Below are 18,673 nucleotides of genomic sequence, written 5' to 3' on the forward strand. Positions count from 1 at the left end.
AAGGTGCCATCTTACTGCTGAAAGTCAGCCAGTGTTTGAAAGCTTGCCAGCTTGAAGGCCATTAATTGACTAGCTGTGAAAGTCCAGCATCACAGGAAAGGAAATTACACAGAGGTGAGCCTTGATTCCTCGCACCTCACCAGGAGAAACAGCAGAGGGAGCCGCCAATCTTTTCAAGACAAAGTACACGCGGTGGCGCAACTTCACTGATGGACCTGTAAATCAGAAGGGGAGTAAGTCGGATGGGGAGACGAACCATTAGAGACGATGGACTCTGAAAAACAAACTGAGGGTTCTAGAGGGGAGGGGGTGGGGGGATGGGTTAGCCTGGTGATGGGTATTAAAGAGGGCACATTCTGCATGGAGCACTGGGTGTTATGCACAAACAATGAATCATGGAACACTACATCAAAAACTAATGATGTAATGCATGGTGATTAACATAACAATAAAAATTATTAAAAAAAAGAATTTCACTGGGCAGAAATCACTATAGTGTCTCTAATTACTTTATGGAAATTGATTTATGTAATTTTCCCAAATTGCCACCCTAGAATTATTTTGGAAAAAAATTAAACAATAAAAATAGCTTCTTGCTGGTAGTTCCTAGTTAAGATTTGTATGGTAGCCAAAATAATATGACCCTTTAGTTCCAGGATAAGGACTATACGTAGAGATAAACTGTTTCTAACTATAGATATTTCAGGGCTATTTGAATTTCTTCTTGTCTATAAGGATTTTTTTTAAATAAATATAAATTTATTCTTGTTTCTTTTTAAGAATGTGCCTAAGGAGTGCAAGCAAGATTTAAAGTGGGTCCGTCCACTAAGCCATGATGAAGATTTTGTTGCAGATTTTCTTTTAAACCCAGCAAAATGATTATATAGCACCAGAAGTATTTATTCAGTGTCAACCACGACTTGAGGAGAGGCACACATCATCTCTCTCTCTTCACTTGACTGCTAATTGCCTTAGGCAATCCTTTTGAAAATACAACAGAGTGGTAAACTACAAACAGCAGAAACTCTGGCAATGCTAAATAGTGAGAGAACCTCATAAGAATTCGAAATTGGTTATTAGAAAATTCATTCTGTCTGCTACAGAGGCAATTAAACATGGTGCCTTGACATTATGGAGTATCTCATTGCATTTGCTGAGTAAGAAGCTGTTCTGGTAGACAGTGGCTTCATTGCTTTGATTTCTGTGCTATACTGTACAGCAATTTCAATATTAACAGGCTTACCTGAAAAAAAGATTTAGAAAATGGTCATTCCTACTTCTACTACCAGCATCTTGGTTTTGCTTTAAAAATATGGCTTTGGTTTCTCTTCTCTGCTGCATTGAAGTAGGACCAGGAAAGGTAAAGATATGGGATTATTCACATTTACATTTTCATTTATATAGGAGAGAATATTGAATAACCCCTTTAAAAATCCAGAATCTAAACAAATGTCTATGGAATTGCCTAAATAAGATGTGTGCCTGCCAGCTCTGCACATGAGGTGGACATGCCTATACACTTGGGATAATGGTGACATATTGTTTGAAGACATATATTCCTTATACAAAGATCTCAAGATAACCAATTTTTTAACTGTTGTCCTATATCTAGTACAAGCAACTTCAAACTTAAATATTTTCAAATCATAATTTAAGGTTGTTTTTTTTTCAAGCAAGACTTATCTACGAATCTTATGTGTTACAGGACATTCTAAAATTATAGTTAATCTGGTTTAAAATATATTTTAATGATTCTGTTGCAGATAGTATCTTTTTAACTTTGTATTTTGAAATGAATTTTGATTTGAAGAAAAGTTGGAAAGGTTGGACATCTCTTCTTCACCCAGCTTCTCCTGATGTTAATAGTTGCATAACCATCGTGCATTTATCAATAACATTGGGTGCAGTGCTATTAGCTAAACTATAGATTTTGAATATATGAGTTTTAAAATATATGTATATATTTCCTTTGTTTTTCCTTTGTCTTCCAGTACACAGCTTAGGATATCATGGTGCCTTTAGTTGTCATGTGACCTTAGTCTCCTCTAATCTGACAGCTTCTCAGTCTTTCTTTTTCTTTTATGACTTTGACATTTTGGAAGAGTACTGCTAAATTATTCCATTGAATATAGGTATGTTTTCTCATGATTACAATGAGATTATGAATTTTAGGGAAGACTTACAAAGAGATGTTTCTTTCTCATATCAGGGAGTGCCTATCAAAATAACTCATTAATGGTGATGTTAAACTTGATCATTTGAGTTTATCTCCACTGTGAACCTGCTATGTTTCTGTTTTCATATTCTATTAGTGAGGAATGAGTCTAAATCTAGGTTCACTCAAGCAGAGAGGAATGAATTCCCAGCTACTGGAGTATCAAAGAGTTTGTGGACATATGTTAAAATTACCACTGTCATTAATATATATTTTGGCTGAGATAATTTTAAGTGTCTGCAAATATTCTGTATGTGATGTATTTCTTACATGTGTTTCTTATGTTTGGGTCTTGATATTTTCATGCACTCTGATAATCTTTGCCTTTTCATTTAAGCATTTATTACTACACTTTTCACTTAAGATGGTGTTATGTTTAAATTCAACCTCTATTTTCCATTTGTCTTATTTTTGAACATTTCTTTCTTCCTCCCTCCTTCCCTCCCTTTCTTTTTCTCTCCCCTTTCGTTCCTTCCTTCCTTCCTTCCTTCCTTCCTTCCTTCCTTCCTTCCTTCCTTCCTTCCCTCCTCTCTCTCCTTTTGTTTCTCTCTCTCTCTTTCTTTTTCTTCTCTTTTGGATTATTTATTCTTGTGATTCCATTTTTTCTCCTCTGTTGATTTATTGACTATAACACTCTGTTTTGTTATTGTTAGTGGCTGCTTCATGATTCACAGACATCTTTAAAATCTTCAGTCTAAATTTAAGTGATAATACAAAAGCCTTAAAATAATACACTTTGATTTCTTCCTTCCTAGTCTTTGGACTACTAAGGTCATGCATTTTCCTTTTTTTTTTTTTTTTTAAGATTATTTATTTATTTGTCAGAGAGAGCAGCAGGCAGAGGGAGAAGCAGGCTCCCTGCTGAGCAAGGAGCCTGAAGTAGGACTCTATCCCAGGACCCTGGGATCATGACCTAGGCCGAATGCAGATGCTTAACTGACTGAACCACCCAGGCGTCCCTCATGCATTTTACTTTTACATATCTTTTGAGCCCTACTTTATGTTATTATTAATTTTGTGTAGTCATTTATCATTTAAAAGTGATTTATATCACATTGTACACCTTAAACTTACAAAATGATATAGCTCAATTTTATCTCAAAAATTGAAAAAAAAAATCAGTGGTTGCCAGAGATGGAAGGGAAAAGATGAAAAGGAAGAGCACAGAAGAATTTTAGGGCAGTGAAGATACTCTGTTTGATATTATAATGATGGATATACATCATTATACATTTTCCCAGGCCCATAGAATGTACAATATAAAGGGTAAAACCTAAGGTCAACTGTGGACTTTGGGGGATTATGATGTCAGTGTAGGTTCATCCTTGGTAAAGAATGTACCATTCTGATGAATGATGCTGATAATGAGGGACACTATGCATGTGTAGAGGGAGGGTACATATGGGAAATCTCTGTACCCTTCTCTCAATTTGGTTGTAAACCTAAAACTGACAGTAAAATAGTTTTTAAAAAGTGTATATTTTAAAAGTGATTTATATAAAAGGAAAATATGCTTATTAGGTATCCATGTCGTTATCATTTCTTTTTTTTCTTTTTTTTTTTCGTTTTTTTCTTTATCATTTCCGATGCTCTTCATTCCTTGTGTTCCACATGTCCATCTGGTATCATTTACCTTGTGTCTGAAGGACAACTTTTGACATTTCTTCTAGTGTTCTCTTTCCTTGATGAATTCTTTCAGCTATTGTATCTACAAAATATTTTATCTCACCTTTGTTTTTTTATATATATTTTTTCTGATCATCAGATTCTGGGTTGACACCATATTTCATACATTAAAGATTTTGCTCTGCTGTCATCTCAGAAGCACTGCTTCAGATTTGTGCTGCATCTTTATCTTTGTTTTTCTTTACATAACATACCTTTCTTCTTTGGCTGCTTTTAAGATTTTCTCTTAATAGTAGTTTAAAGCAATTTCATAATATGCCTTGGTGCAATTTCTTCATTATTCTTATGCTTTGGGTCTTTGAGTTTCTTGGATCTTGAAAATTTTTAATCACTGTTTCTTCAAGAAATTTTTTTTCCTTCCTTCCCAATTTGAGGAGTCTAGTTACACTTACAATAAGTTACTGAAGTTGTTTCATGGTTCACTGATGCTTTGTGTGTGTGTCTTTGTATACTTTATATATGTTTTATTATATATAGTATGTTGTATTATATACCAAAGTCATATATAAACAATATTTTTCTTTTGTTCTCTTCGTTTTGGATAGTTTATGTTTTTATGATTTCAAGCTCACTAATATTTTCTTTTGCAATATTTAACCTGCTATTAATCCCATCTCATGTGTTTTTCTTCTTATTGTACTTTTCATCCGTAGGTGTGTGAATATATATTTACAAGTTATAAAAACTCTTTTAATAACCTTGTTGCCTAACTCTAAGAACTGTGTCAGTGGTGGGAAGGTGTCTATTGACTAATTTTTCTTTCAATAATGGATCATATAGTCTTGCTTCTTTGCATCCCTGGCACTTTTTGATTGGATGTCAAATGTACATTTTACCTTTTTGTGTGTGGGATAAATTTGTATTCCTATATTTATTCTTGAGCTTTGTTCTAGATACACCTCTATTATAGGAATCACTTTGATCCTTTGGGGGTATAGTTTTAAAAATTGTTCAGGCAGGACAAGAGCTGTATTTACTTTAGAGTTAATTATTCCCATCTGAGTACTCTTCTGAGTATCTGTAAATTATGAGGTTTTCTAGCATGGTTAGTAAAATAAACACATAAATAGAAATAGAGGAGCACCTAGGTGGCTCAGTCGTTAAGCATCTGCTTTTGGCTGAGGTCATGATCCCAGGGCCCTGGGATGGAGCCCCGCATGAGGCTCCCTGCTGCATAGGAAGTCTGCTTCTCCCTCTCCCACTCCCCCTGCTTGTGTTCCCTCTTTCGCTGTGTCTCTCTGTCAAATAAATAAAATCTTTAAAATAAAAAGAATAGAACTAAAACAAACATAAGATGAAGTTTTTTTTAAGTTCTGTGTAAATATCAGGTACTGTTTCCTCTTATTCTTTATCATTTTCTGCATGGTCTCAAGTAGTTTCCTCATGAGTATGTGTTGATCAATCTTCTTATCAATACTCTAGGGAAATCTTTTGCACATCTCCAGAGTTCTTGCTCTCTGTGTAGCTCTCTTTTCTAGTACTTTGTTCTATAAACTTTAGTTGCTTTTTCTTTCATAGCTTCTCAGATGTCTCTTCCTAATTCAAGGTGTCTGCTTGACCTGCCCATATTCCCGCTCATTTCATTCTGGCTTGAAATCTTTTAAGGCTGTAAACTCTGGCAGTCATGATGAAGTTCTCATTTTTTATTTCTTCTCATTTGTTCCCCACCTCTTAGATCACTGTAATTTTGTTTCATGATGCCCAATGTCTTAAAAATAACTGTTCCATTTTTTTTCAGATTAAAAAAAAAATTCAAGTACGTAGATAAGTCCTGTCTCTCTATTCCAACATGGTCAGAGGCAGGATTCCTTCAGCTCTTCTGATTCCATACTGGATTTACTTCAGCAGCTATGTTAGCTCTCTCCTCTTCTCCAAAATTTAACGTATCTCTGTGACCTCCCTCCTGAGTTCCAAGCTCACTTTACCAGCTGCTAATCTCTGCTGCCTTGTAGATATTCAAAAACAGTTTAGTAGAAAATCCAATAACCTCTCATCATCTCTCACCTTTACATCTTACGAATAGTGCACTTATCTAGAACATAGTTATAATAAATTGCTATGAGAACAGTGGGACTGACCTTTTCAAACAGTTATTCCTTTGGACTTGGTGTAAAGATTTCCCTCAGATGATCAGAAATTCCATATTGCAAGGGTCCTGGACATTGTCATAGGATGTTTGCTTTTGGTCCTCTGATATGGGAAACGATTTCACAACGCCTCTTTTGATTGTTTTAAAGTGGTTGCCTTTGGGACACCTGGGTGGCTCAGTCAGTTAAGCGTCTGCCTTTGGCTCAGGTCATGATCCCAGGGTCCTGGGATCGAGTCTCACATCAGGCTCCTTGCTTAATAAGGAGCCTGCTTCTCCCTCTGCCTGCCTCTCTCTCTCTCTCTCTCATAAATAAATAAAAATATTAAAAAATAAATAAAAAATAATAAAATAAAGTGATTGTCTTTGCCATTTTACTTTGGGAATGTTTCTTTTCAGAAATTTTTTTTTTCTGTCAAATCTCACATCCCATTTATATAATGAGATTACTTTGTTCTGATTCTTGAACTAGTAGAATAGATTTATATTTCTTTTGTAGGCAAATTTCAATAATGGTCCACAAGAACCACTGAATTCAGAGAATATTGAGCATTTAGTCTCATGAAATAATTAAACATAAGTGATTTGAAATCAAAACTCCTGGTTTCAAATGTAGATCTTTCACCAAGCTAGGTGAAGTTGGAAGTGATTTAACCTCTTAAGACTCAGTTTTTTTCTTCCATTTAATAAGAACAATAATAATTGCTTCTTAGGTTTACTTTAGGAATATGAGCAATAATGCACACCCTTGCTAGGAATTAGTAGTAGGAAAATGACAATAGTTTATTCATATAATATTCATCATTATCAAAGTGTTTAATGATAATATAATTTGATATTAAATATATAAAATTCCATCCCATGGTTATATCCCTTCCTCATAGTAGGAAAATATATGTAGGGTTTTGTAGTCTAACAAGGGTACTTATAATTAGGCTCAGTAGTGACTAGTAAGTGATTCTTTCCTTTGAATAGTTTGTTCTTGATACCAGGCAAATGTGACAGATTATATTGGGGAACACATGTCATTAACCAGATAGTGAAGTTTCTTAGAAAACTATTCAGCAAACCCCAGGTGTATTTCTCACTTTTCCACTAGTTCCTGAGCTCACCGTATATCTGCTAAATTAACAGCACCCTAATAGAGTTTCTGACTTTTCCAAGGTGAATGGTGATAACTTACACTGCAATGTCTCTGTTTTTATCCTGAGCTGAAGGCAACCCAGATCTTATTAAGATCAGAACTCCAAACAGAAAAAATAATCAAGCTCTAGAACGAAATATATATATATATATATATATATATATATATGCCTTTCTGATCTCTTTTGTTTTGGCGTCATGCATTCAACCTCATTCTGCCACTGACATTGACTTGCATACAGAGTTTGTCATAGTGGTGACCTCCAACTAAAATATGTTTGGTAAAGATCATTGTGTGTGTGTGTGTTTCTTTAATACATTTGTTTGCCTATAGAGAGTATTTTAAAATTATCTTTGGAAAAAATATTTATTCACATGGTGACCCTATTAAATACGCTTCTCATGCTTATCTTTTGAATAATTTATTTACCTGTTCAATTGACAAATGCTTTAAGAAATTATGTATCACTTTGCTGAATGGTTTTTACTCTTATATATTGAAACAAAAAAGGGGGGGCAGGTATTTGGCATTGTACTATGGGAACATTCAGTATGTTCTTTATATATGAAGTTCAAAATAATTTATTTCAAATATCTCTTAACAGCATGGGGAAGGGTTAAGATCCACCTCATTATATTTGCCATACACGTATGCATTTGTAAAAATAAATGCTATTGTTAGGACCCCCACTATTGGAAAAACATGTTGGAGTCAAATCATGATCACAAATATTTTATTTGAATTTGGTAAGTTTACAATCTTCGGCTTGGCTTTCCCAATGCATTTGATTGATCTGTAGATCAGTAGGAAGAAACCACTTATATGCATGCATAAGGGCATGCATGCATATGCACTTCTGCATACACACACACACACACACACACCAACATTTATTCGTTTCTTACTGCATAACAAACCACCTGAAAACAACAGGGAATTTTGTTTTAATGGCAATCATTTCTTTGCTCATGATTCCATTGGTTGATCTTTTGGACTGGGATCAGCTGAACCAGTGTTCTGCTGATATCAACTGTGGTCACTCAGAATTCCATAGTCATCTGACTGATCCCAAGATTATCCACTTATATGCATATCATTTGTGTTGGTTGTAGGCTGACACCGTCTCTCTATAAGATCTCTCATCCTTCATAGAAGTTAGCTTGAGTTTCTTACATTTCAAATTTAGAACAGCAAGATGAGTAGAGCAGAAGCTGCAATACCTCTTGGACATTGCACATTTTCACATCTGCATATCTTTTTAATCACAGCAAAACGCGTCCACAACCAGTTGGTAGCAAGGTCTTGATTGGAGGGGTGGAAAAATAGATTCCAACTCTTTTTTTTTTTTAATTTTTTATTGTTATGTTAATAACCATACATTACGACAGATGTTGACGGGGATGTGGAGAAAGGTGAACCCTCCTACACTATTGGTGGGAATGCAAGCTGGTGCAACCACTCTGGAAAACAGTATGGAAGTTCCTCAAAAAGTTGAAAATAGAGCTACCATACGATCCAGCTATTGCACTACAGGGTATTTACCCCAAAGATACAAATGTAGGGATCCAAAGGGGTATGTGCACCCTGATGTTTATAACAGCAATGTCCACAATAGCCAAACTGTGGATGGATAGATTCCAACTCTTGACTGAAACAGCATAGGCACATTGCAAAGATACATCTGTACAAAGATAGAAAATATTATTACAGTGGCATTTGCAAACATTCTACCATATCTACTATAATTCTCCTACCTGTTCAGGCTTTAGACAATGACATGGGAGTTCATAGAACCAAGGTCCAAAGTAGGGTCACAACCATACCCAGACTTTCTATTTAGATGACTGCTTAAGGACTATGATTCTGTTATTGTCACAGTCAAATTAGGAAGATCATGCATTTTTGCTGGGCTTCCACCTTTTTTTTTTTTCCTACATCAACATTCTGTTAGAACCTACATTAAAAATTCACATGCTACTGTTTAAGGAAATATTTCCAGATGTCCATTTTCTTTTATTTTTTTAACTTGCTGTTTGATTTTCCCAAAGTAAGAAACAAAATGGAGAAAGAATAGTCAGTGCCCAGGTGTACCTAAATCATGGTCCACCACCTTCCCAGTGTCCAGAATTCCATATTCTTGCACCCTGAGACTTTTAACTTGAAATAAGAGAAACATTACTTTTTTCTTTCCTAATTTTCATGAAATCTTTGATATATCCCATATATATTTGTTTTCAGGATTAGAACTATATAAAATACTTCGATGATTCTATTTTTTTCTATGTTTTTTTTTAAGATTTTATTTATTTGTTTGACAGAGAGAGACACAGCGAGAGCAGGAACACAAGCAGGGGGAGTGGGAGAGGGAGAAGCAGGCTTCCCGCTGAGCAGGGAGCCTGATGTGGGACTCGATCCCAGGACCCTGGTTTCATGACCTGAGCCAAAGGCGGACGCTTAATGACTGAGCCACCCAGGTGCCCTCTATGTTTTTTCTGGACTTAATTTTTACTAGACTCAATTAAGTTTTACAAAGTTATGGCATAATATTTTAGAAATATTGTTTGTCTTTTCTCAATGTCAGTGTTAAGATCTGCACTTCAATCTGTGACTAGAATTTAACACAATTTTAACAAACTTTGTTCCTCACTAAATAAATCGTCATTAACAAATGAATTTTATTTTTTTATTAAACTTGTCCATACTGGCATATTCACAAGACTATATGATTAAATAACATTCAAAATGAAAATGGCATTTTATTTTTTATCACTTTTATTTGAGTGCTAAATTAAGAGTGAATTTTATGGTTGGGTGTTAAAATACCACTATTTACCAAAACAATGAATTTGATTTCCTTATCTAGATATACCCTATGCTACATTTAGGAATAAGTCATGTTTTTAACATGTTAAATATGTGAAAATGGAAATACATTTCAATGAAAAGGCCATAATATAAAATATGGTTTGGATTCCAGCAGGGCCACAAAGGGTCTTGCTATTCATAATGTGGCTGAAATCTGGTCTAAGACTTAATGAAGTTTTTCACTATCTTATTCAGCAGATTGTAACTAAAATACTACATGTGCCAAGAACTCTTCTTGCTTTTGACCTAAAATATGAAAGAAATAGGCAAGATGGTAGCAAGGTCTTCAGTAGTGGATTAGAGTAATGTTCAAACTTTGTGATTCTGACCCTGTATATTTTGCCATCTTGTTTGTAGATAATGATACAGGCCCTAAGTCAAATGTTTTTCAGACTTGGTTGTGATAAAGAATTATCAATTTTTCATCTGTTAATGTAAATTTAAATATTGATATAATTTAGAGGCATCATATATTTTTATAATTTTTCTTAAAGACATATACAACATTACATCCGAGAAGATATTCAGAGATTCAGAGATTTCATCTAGCTTCCATTATTCAGATGAAGATAGTGAAACCCTAAGTAGCTATTACAGAGTGGTAATTTTTGCAGAGTAGGTTCTAAAACCCTGAATTCTTTTTTTTAATTTTTTAAAAATATTTTATTTATTTATTTGACAGAGAGAGAAAGCACAAGTAGGGGGAGCAGCGCCAGAGGGAGAGTGAAAGGGAGAAGCAAACTTCCTGCTGAGCAGGGAGCCCAATGTGGGACTCGATCCCAGGACCCTGAAATCATAACCTGAGCCAAAGACAAACACTTAACCAACTGAGCCACCCAGGTGCCCCTAGAACTCTAAATTCTAATTTCCAGTTTTTATTATTTTCAAGATAATATAGGAATGGCCATCAACTCATGGGCATATATTATGTGCCATACCCTCTGCTTGTTTTCTTACCTTTATTATTTTACTTATTATAGCAACCATATGGTTGGATAGCATTATCCTAAATTTACAGATAAGAAAAATTAGATTCAATGAAGTTATTTAATGATTAGTAATCTTCAGAATGAAAATCCAAGTCTTTCGGATGCCAAAATTCAAGCCCTTAATCACTTGACTACACTGCCTGATAGGTCATTCTGCCTGATTTTCTGAGAGAAAAAGAGGAGGAACAAGGTAGTTTAAGTTTCAGTCATCTCGAAATTGATATTTTCTTCTCCTGTACTGTGCTCTAGATAGGACAGACTTAAAATACCTGTTCTAGCATTTAAGACTGTACTATCATGTTTTTACTTATTCAGCTTTGTTTTCAGAAATCCCAAATATTTATCTATTCTAATAATGCTGGTCAATATTCTCCCCAAACAAAAATAAATATCAATCTATATTGATGATTTAGATTACACCTAGAATTTGCTTCCTACTTTTCCTTTGATAATGTAAATCCCACATTTCATTGAAAATATCAGATTTCCTTCTTATGAGCTTAGTATTTATTTTTTGCTCTAACATTTAGGTATCTTTTAAAAGAAATTTTACCCTGAAATTCTTATTCATTTCAAAGAATACAAATTTTATTTCCCTTGATGCTTTGCAGAATGATCTGCTTTTATATAATAGAGGATCTAAATTTTAAATATGAATCTCTTATCTTACTTTTCAATTCCAACCCATTATCAGTTAAATATGGTTTCTTATTTGTGATACAAATGCTGTTAACTGTGTGGGATGGTGAGAAATAGCTGTATCTCACTTCAAATGCCAGGGCAGTCAAGGCGGGGACTGCCCACAGGAGTGGCACACTGTAATGGTTGTCTTTGGGTTTGAAGTATTTTCAGTGATGTTACTGGAAGAGTTCTCTAAAAAATGTGTACTACCAAAGAGATTGGTTGAACATACACTCATGTAGGAAGCTGATACCCTAACTCTTTCTGAAAAAATGAGAGCACTAGAACTCACTAGGTCATAGATGACTGGAACAGGATTGTGTTCTTTAGCCATAGACTGCTCTCTTTAGAGTGCCCAGGCAACTATGAAGTACTCTGGAACGAGAGTATTACCTGTGAGTCTTTTGAAATGGATAATGAAAAATGAATGAAATGCTCTTTAGGAGTAGTTTGAATGGAGACATGTCTTTTAGGACTTTATCAAGATAAAGCTTTTCATCTACAGATAAAACCTTTATCTATAGATAAAGGGCTGATATCCAAGATCTATAAAGAACTTCTTGGGCACCTGGGTGGCTCAGTTGGTTAAGCGACTGCCTTCGGCTCAGGTCATGATCCTGGAGTCCTGGGATCGAGTTCTACATCAGGCTCCCTGCTCAGCAGGGAGTCTGCTTCTCCCTCTGACCCTCTTCCCTCTTGTGCTCTGTATCTCTCATTCTCTATCTCTCAAATAAATAAATAAAATCTTTTAAAAAATTTTAAAAAATTAAAAAAAAAGAACTTCTCAAACTCAATACAAAAAAACAAATAACCCAGTGAAAGAACAGGCAGAAGACATAAACAAACACTTCTCCAAAGAAGACATACAAATGGCTAACAGACATATGAAAAAATGCTTAACATCATTGGCCATCAGGGAAATACAAATCAAAACCACAATGAGATATCACCTTACACCAGTTAAAATGGCAAAAATTAACAAGACAGGAATCAACAAGTGTTGGTGAGAATGTGAAGAAAGGGAAACCCTATTACACTGTTGGTGGGAATGCATGCTGGTACAGCCACTCTGGAAAACAATATGGAGGTTCCTCAAGATGTTAAACATAGAGCTACCCTACGACCCAGCAAATGCACTACTAGGTATTTACCCCAAAATACAGATATAGTGAAAAGAAAGGGTACATGCACCCTAATGTTCATAGCAGCAATGTCCACAATAGCCAAACTGTGGAAGGAGTCGAGATGCCCTTCAACAGGTGAATGGATAAAGAAGATGTGGTTCATATATACAATGGAATATTACTCAACCATCAGAAAGGATTAGTACCCACCATTTGCATAGACATGGATGGAACTGGAGGGGATTATGCTAAGTGAAGTACGTCAAGCAGAGAAAGACAATTATCATATGGTTTCACTCATATGTGGAACATAAGCAATAGCATGGAGGACTAGAGGGGAAAGGAAGGAAATCCGAATGGGGAGAAATCAGAGAGGGAGATGAACCATGAGAGACTATGGACCCTGGGAAACGAACTGAGGGTCTCAGAAGGGAAGGAGGTGGGAGGAGGGGGGTAACAGAGTGGTATTATGAGCACTGGGTATTATACATAACTAATGAATTATTGAACATTACATCAAAAACTAATAATGTACTATACAGTGGCTAACTGAATATTAAAAAAAAAAAAGTGTAGTTTGAATGGGAAATGAGAATGAGTCAGTAATTGGTAGTGGGAGCAATGGATAAATGCCGTCCATAGAAAGGACAGTATCCACAACTCTTGTGTAAGCAGATATCTGGAGTCCATGGCAGATATCACAGAAGATCTCAGTGTAGCTGCATTGCCAATCTGTACATTAGAGTAGGGAAAAACATTGTATCTACTGCTGGACCAAGCTAACAGACAAGGTGTGTTGCCAAAACTGCTTTGGATTTTGTATTCCTCCTTTCTCACAAGTCTGACCCTCAGGTAATTGCAACTGTTTCCATTTCTTTTTAGATTTTTCAATTCACAAAACCACTACCATAAATCCAGGTAATTACCATCTGTGCAAACTAAAAGTGCTTGCTTAACATAGGAGCCAACAAAGACTAGATTAGGTGTCAAGGGAAAGGGGTGAACATTAACACTGCAAGGTCTGTGGTTAAATGGAGCTTGAGAGAGGGCATTTGAGCACAAGTTTCAAAATAAGTATACAAATGATCAATCCAGCAACACCAAATACACAATATTAATTTTACGATGAATACCACAGCTTATTGAGGGGTGGGTAGGATAGTTTTTAAAAAGCATTGCAAAATTCTGGACAATTGCTGGATTGGTCATTGATCAATGATATTTAAACTAACTTTAAACTTTCTTATCAAATTTAATTCTAAAAAAATGGACTTACCAATATTTATTTTAGCAATGGGAAATGTAATTTTCAAGAAGTAATTATTATATGGTGATTAACATAACATAATAATAAAATAATAATAAAAAAGAAGCAATTATTATAATCTATCTGATATTTGTTCATATTTATAATCAAAATAGGCATTTAATTTCAGAAATATCCCATAATATATCTTAAACATGATCTGTAACATTTAATACTGTATTTACTCTAATAATTAGAAATTTTCTGCATCATATTTAATTTTTAATATGATGTGTAAAAAATTGCTAAGAAGCAAAACAAATGAATGAGGTGGGTTTAAATTACTCTTTGAACTGTCATGTGAAGTTTGTGAAATAATATTGTCTATTTCATTTATCATGTGACAGAAAAAGTCATTACATTTTTGGAAAGGTCTTCAATTCATGTTACATATTCATAATGTGGAAAATTATGGAAAAACTGACAGTTCAGCATGTAAATTTCAATGTCATCCACATGTAAATTTCTGTAAAATGAAGAATAAATATGATTGAAGCACTACGGTAACAGCTGCATGAATCAACTTCTTTATCTTAACTTTTGTTGCAGTATAGGCTTAGTAGAGAAGCCAGTTTTCAGTGCAGTATGGAACTCTGCAAATACTAACATGTTCTCTTTGATTTATATGTTCCATGTTTTTACTAGTGATTTAAAAAAGTATGTTTGTATGGGTGATTGAATTAATACATACATTAAATCAATTTCAATAGAGTAAGAATAAGGCAAAATGAAATCTAAGATTTTTTCTGGAACCCCACTAGCTTGAAATAACAGTAACAGTAAGTCACATTAAATAATAGGAGAATCTCAAAATCAAGGTTTGAGCTAGAGGTTACTAATTTTTAAAATCATTAAGACAAAAGGGGTCCTTGAAGCTGAAAGACTGCAGGGTGGGATGCCCCAAAATGTGCCACTTTGGCATAAAGATTATTCCAAGTTAAAAGTAATAAAAAAATAACAAATATAAAACAAAAACAGCAGATGCAGGAAAAGCTCTCTGCCTCCCCCTCCCCCACCTCAACTGCCTAAATTTAACATTAGGAAGGAGAACCTGCAACAGGAAGAGAAGTATTAACAGCTCACCTTTACAGAAGGAACTACCTGCATGATAGAGCAACCTTGTTTTTCTCCAAAGATCCCTTTTCATCTTCTGGCTAATGAGTTTTCTCCCTTTAGTGTCCTCAGGCCCCCAGCCCTCAGCTCAGATAAGTGTCAAATTACCTTGTCTTTGGAATTTCATGTTTATATTGATTCACCATATTTTCCCCTGTTAATCTGCCTCATGTCAATTTGATTCTAAGACCAGCTAGAGGGACCATAGGCAGAGGACAGTCTTTCTTCCTAACAAAGCTGTAGAGGATGTCATTCCTTAGGAAGAATAAATGCACTGAAGAGAGCAAATATCCTGGGTTGGAGCCTGAGGGACACTGACATTAAGGAAAATTAATCTATAAATATTGAGCACCACAAGTGGGTGGAGGAATCCCAAAAGAGAATACCCATTACAAATGTCAAAATGAAAAGTCCTTCCAGGAGGGGGTAATCAAAAGTGTCATATATGGGACAAAGATTAGATAACATGGCAATGAAGAATACTTAGAAATCTAATATACTAATATAATACAGTATGACATCTATAATTCCATTAGAAATACTTGAAAATCACATTGGAAGTCAGTTGTAATCTCAGTTATAGACAAATTATTCTAGATTGACAGATAAATGGAAATTCAGTGAGGGGATGCATAAAGAAGGCAGGCATTCTGAGGAAAAATAACAAGCAAACTCGACTTTTGCTTATGAAGCCAGACTTATGAGCTCTTCCTCTTTACTTATGAAATGATGCTGGTTTAGAACTCTGAGAGCTACCTTCTTAGGTGAAAGAATATTTAAATATGGTTAGTGGCTAGGCCATAAACTCTAAAGTGACACATACTGATGTGGAAATGTTGGGAATCAGAGCCAACAGCCAAGAAAGAATTCTTGAAATGTCTTCGGTGCAAAAAGGTGGCTTTATTAAAGCCATGGTGACAGGACCCATGGGCAGAAAGAGCCTCACTGGGATTGTGATAGGTGACTGATTATATACATTCAAGTTGGGAGTGGGTTAGGGACAGCACAAGCCTCCAAGATATTTTGGAAATAAGGTTTCCAGGATCCTGAGGGAGCTAGCCATTGTTAGTAAAAGGTCATTTATTACCGCTTAGTAAAAACTCAGTCATGAGACTCTTCAGATGTATATCAGTGGGTCATATCCTTGGAGGATGATTGCTAACATATAACTTGAGGGGTAGAGATAAAGGAAGTTTCCAAAGGAATTTTTATATGTGAAAGTAGACTTATAGGATCCTGGGGGTTGGGCTAAGACTGCCTTTTGCCCTTAGCAAAGTGTGAGCATTGAGGCAGCTGAGTTCCTAGAGGAAAATCACTCTACCAGTTTCAAGGACTTGTCAATGGGCTGTAGGCAGTAAGGAAATTTATTTTTTTCTTTTGTCTTTGTTTCCCACATCACATGCCATATTTGTTTTTTCACTGCTATATAATGAATAATTTACATAATTTGAGGCCTATATTATATTTCTTAATATGGTTGAGTAAATTAATTTCCTTAACCTACCTAGTGGCTTCTCTTCAGTATTATTTCACCTTAATAGAAACAACACTTAATTAACTGTACTAATAACTTTGTATCAGACGCAACTTTTGCTCAACTCCTGGTAACAGAGACCCAAAATTAACACTAGTTACTATAGCAGGGGTTTATATTTTTCTCATATTTAAAAAAAAAAAAGAAAGAAAGCACAAGAAAGACAAACTAGGTTTGCAGGTCAGAGATAATATTATTCACATTTTGATGAAAAATAGTATAGAATTGTTTTTCATAGAGGGTATATCAGTAATCACAATCCTTCTTTAATTAAGAATGCAACTCTGCCCATTCACTCCTCTGCTTTTACATTTTTGATATCACAGTTTACCGAGTTTTATATTGTATATTCATTAACAAATTATAGCAGCTGTAGTTTTGTAGTACTTTCCCTTTTATACAGTGGATAAGTGGTTGGCACAACCATCGTATTACAAAATTAGAGTTTTCTAAATCTGAGTGTATTTTTACCTTTGAAGTGTCTTTGATTTTGACAGTGTTGTTATAATATGCCTTGTTGAGGATCAGATAGACAGATGACCAATAGAATAGGATTGAATGCCCAGAAATAAATTCTTAAATCCATGCTAAATTGAATTTTCACAATGGTGCAAAGTCCCTTAATGAGAAGAGTCTGTTCAAAACACAGTGCTAGGAAAACTGGATATACACTTGAAAAAGAATGAAGTGTAGACCTTTATCAAACACCATATGCAAAATAATAATAATAATAATAATTCAAAATGGAGCAAATAGCTACATTTAAGAACTAAAGCTATAAAACCCTTCAAAGAAAACATAGGGGTGAATATTCACAACCTTTTATTTGGCAGTGGTTTCTTAAATATGATCCCTATAACACAAACTAACAAAACAATGGATAAACTGGAGTCCACCAAAATTGAATCGTGGATAATGATGTTCTTAATTAGATTACATAATGTAAATTGGCATACATTTTAGATATATAGTATCCCTACATATCGACACAGCACAGCAGTCTTTGCTGTCTCTTAGTCTCATGCAAAATATTGAATTATATCTGTTTTCCATGTTTAAATTTTTTTTTAGTTTGAAAAATATGTACCTGTCTTTAGGAACATTCTAGATTCAGATAATCAATCCAGTGGTTCTTGTCCCCAAATCACACACTAAGATGACCAAAACTTCATTCCATTTGATGGTGATCTATTTTCTCAAGGGAATAAAGTGTCCCTGGCTCTTTCTGTTGCCTTTCTGTGCCTCTTATTGTTTATTTATGTGATTCCTTGGAAAATGATACCTATATATAACAACAAAAAACTTTAAACTCTTTTCTGTATGTAATAGTTGGAAATAATTGTGTTTATTCCATGATTAACAAGCTGAGAAGAGACATAGAATATTAAAGAAATGATCATTTTAATACCTTTTGCCAGTGTTGACTGCTATTTTATGTCAACATTACCCAGTGACAGATTAACAAGGATTAGAAAGTGAACACATTGGTTCTCAGGATATGGTGAATGACAAGGGCATGCTCTCAGAAGTATACAAAATAATCTCTATATGAATTTCATGCTTGAAAAATGGAAAGTTTGAGGAAGATCCATAGCTATTAAGCAAATTTCTTAAAAATTAGAAATATAACCTTCAGAGGAATTAGAACAAGTCATTTAGAAAGGCTGCTGGGCAATTATGAATATATGTGCAACTACAATGATTTGGCATCTGTTTGGAAAACAGACTCCTTACTTGGCATCCAAGCCTTCTGTTGTCAAGCATGCCTAATATTGTAAATCCCCATTTGTGAGTATGGCTATTCAAAGAGGTTAAAATATGGAAATGACTTGTAAATCACGAGAATTAAAATTTTAAACATGGCCAAATTAGTGTTTTTTTGTCTAATTGTTTGCTTTTAAAACAAAATATGCCTAATAGAGACATGTGG

This window comes from Zalophus californianus, chromosome 13, assembly GCF_009762305.2.
Source record: "Zalophus californianus isolate mZalCal1 chromosome 13, mZalCal1.pri.v2, whole genome shotgun sequence".
Lineage (NCBI taxonomy): Eukaryota > Metazoa > Chordata > Mammalia > Carnivora > Otariidae > Zalophus > Zalophus californianus.